The sequence below is a fragment of the Macrobrachium nipponense genome, chromosome 31 (assembly GCF_015104395.2).
Source record: "Macrobrachium nipponense isolate FS-2020 chromosome 31, ASM1510439v2, whole genome shotgun sequence".
In the NCBI taxonomy this organism is placed as follows: Eukaryota; Metazoa; Arthropoda; class Malacostraca; order Decapoda; family Palaemonidae; genus Macrobrachium; species Macrobrachium nipponense.
Genome location: NC_061093.1, coordinates 58,402,270 through 58,405,481, shown reverse-complemented (window position 1 = coordinate 58,405,481; position 3,212 = coordinate 58,402,270). Strand labels below are relative to the sequence as shown.

General features: G+C 34.1%; 1 pseudogene; it reads left to right on the top strand.

Moving 5' to 3' along the window:
• Positions 1 to 2,772, top strand: part of LOC135206870 (glutamate receptor ionotropic, kainate 2-like) — a 41,204-nt pseudogene extending 38,432 nt beyond the window's left edge.
• Positions 2,773 to 3,212: the final 440 nt, after the last annotated feature.

Here is a 3,212-nt window from a genome sequence, read left to right as displayed (position 1 = left end):
TACCTTTGAAAGACAAAGTCAATCACCCAGAAATCCACTAACGACACCCGATGACCATCCAAAAATATATGGACACTCCATCGTTGCTGAAGTACACGATTCAAAATGCCGAGAAAAGTAGTAACTTGAAGACTAATAAAACAAAACTCCACGAGATAACCGGCAAAGCCCCAACGTCACCTCACTACAGCTCAACGGTGCCCCAAGTCCTCAACTGTTTAGCTTTTAGACTGCCCCTTCCGTCGAAAGCAGCGATCCGATAAGGAGACTAAACAAGGACAAAGGCCCATCACCTTCAACTACCAGTTACTAGATAACAGCTCGCAGACTGAACTATGGTTTGACTGATAATGCATATCGTTTTCATTGTTCCTTGCTGTACAAGTAAATGATCAGCGGTTTAATAAACGGAACAATACCTAGACAGAAATTGATTGTGCTCCTTATATCATAAAAGACTGGCTTAGTATGCTTAGTCTCTCTCTCTCTCTCTCTCTCTCTCTCTCTCTCTCTCTCTCTCTCTCTCTCTCTCTTTGACGTTAGTATGCTTAGGTACTCTTATTTTAAAGAAAATATACATTAACAATCCTTACATTTTGTAATATTGTATAAACATCAGAACTATATTTTTTATTAATTCGTAATACTGTATACATAAGAATATATTTATATAAATAAAATTAGAAATTAAAGTATATTTGCTACATTAAGGTTTTTACTATTCATTTAAATATGCTTTTAAATTAAAACAAACATATGACTCGTCAATACTTTTGAAAACAGAAGTTTTAAATCCAGTTTTTTTATTATATTGAAAGTATTGGCCATTACTTTTTATCATTCAAGTAATTCGGGTCATTACTCATAAATCCTAAGTATCTTCCATCCATATCCCTGTTATAAAAAGATATTAGGACCACTGCCGTATTTTCATCCTTTTTTCGAACCTGCATCAAAATCTAACTTTAAAATCCTTAACCTGTTACTGTTCTCAGTTTTACAACATTTATTCAGTAAATCAAAAAGCCAGGTCAACAAATTTCTTAACTGAGGGACAGAAATATACCAAATGCATACAAGTTTCTATGCATCCACAATAACAATCTTTTTCATCTACTGTTTATCGTAGATTAATCCACCATTGGTCAACACTCCGTGTACATATTTAATTAGGAGCCAAGGGGAGAAGTGAATATTCAGCACCCCAGGTCGGGGTAAACTTGAGGTCACCGGCCAATTCGAGAGAAAAACACATCAGTGAAAAAAGGATGATACGCTAATGTAAGAAAAAAAATTCTAGAAAATGTTCCCAACCTTTAGGCTGTCAGACCCCCATTACGAATCATTTCCGTTTGAATCTGACTTTTAAGGTTTTCTTTAAAATTAGTTTTTCAACTCAATGTTCGTCTTTTTTTCCAGTGACGTGAGAGTAACATGTAGATGTAGCTTCATAATTTATCTCAATAATGAATTCTTTCACCAAGGAGCTAGAATTATATTTTCGGTTACTAGAGAAACACACAGACGGGCAGACAAGAGGTTCAAAGATAGCAGGATATAGAAGCCAACAGATAAATATCTCAGCGTATATTTAAACTTCCCAAACCTCAGAGGCAAGAGACCGTTAACTTTAATCTGCCCTTTTTCTATTTAGATTTTAGAGTTTTCATTTTTTCTGAAATACGCAAAAAATCTAAATCTATGCACAGGCGACTGATGTTGAGCATTGAATATCCGAGAAATTTTGGCGGTCTAAAAGGATACACGAATAAACAGAGGTTAATGGAGATTAGGGTTTCACTGAAACTCAGTCTGCTATTGGCATTGCTTATGACAGCTACCGACGAGCTAATGCATTTTCGATGTAGAGCAAGGAAGGTTATCCGTTGCAGGGTCTTGAGTTGCATCCAATATCGTCGAAAAGTAAAACTATTATTATTATTATTATTATTATTAGTTATTTTATTATTATTATTATTATTATTATATTATTATTATTATTATTATTATTATTATTATTATTATTATCTTATTATTATTATTATTATTATTTATTATTAGTATTATTATTATTATTATTTTGGTTCATCACAGTCCTCTAATTCGTCTTGGTGTATTTATAGTGTGGGGTTCCGGGCTGCTTCCTGCCTCCTTAGGAGTCCATCACTTTTCTCACGATGTGCGCCGTTTCTAGGAGTGGAATCGTGCCTAGTGTTCCTATGATTATGGGTACAATTTCCACTGGCATATCCCATATCCTTCCTATTTCTATTTTTAAGGTCTTGATATTATTATTATTATTATTATTATTATTATATTATTATATTATTATTATTATTATTATTTATTGATTATTATTATTATTTTGATTATTAGTATTATTAGCGCATATGTAATTCCAAGCTCCTAGATGCTCCACACTACTTCATTCCCAGGAAGTCTTTCGAGGCGTCCTTCTATTCATTGTCAAAATTCTGTTGACTACTTTCTTCGCCTTTAACAAAATCGTCAACCTTTGTCGCTTCCTTCGTGTGGTTTAAAAGTTCAGTTTTACGAAAAGCAAATTTGTCATTTATTTTTACAACGATAACACAACGTAGGTTTTGTATGAAAAATTAATTCTTAAGTCAACTGAGCGAGTTATTTTCGCAATCTACCCTTAATGTAATATCCTCACCAGCTTCGACACTCAGGCATGGTTATTTGTTGGCTCTTGACCTGTGCTTGACCCTAGGTGACTACCCTGATCAGAATTCTGTACTGGTCCATTAAGGTAACATTTTACCATCTGCATGAGAAAAAAGAGATGTGGTTTTGCAGCATTGCAGGCTGCTGCTGCTCCAGAAGCAAAACTCAATCTGACGTGAGACCAGCTCATTGCTGTTCTGTCGCAATGAAGATGCCTTTCGGTGCTCACTAAGGAGAACGAGGCGGTTATTCTCTAAGTGGTAAATTCAAAATAATAAAAAAAGATAAACACTCGTCTTCAGTACCTCCACTTTCATTCTGCATGAACTTTAGAGAAATCATAAGAAAAACATTTCAGTGGAAGGAAAAAAAAAGGCAATTTCCTAAAAGGGAAAAAGTAGTCGAAAATGTAAATCTCACATCAAATGCTGAACTTAAATTAGATTTTGTTTGCGAAATATATCTTACCAATAATGATAAAGATGACAAGCAGTTAAAGCAAAATGAAAGCAGAGATTTTTTGA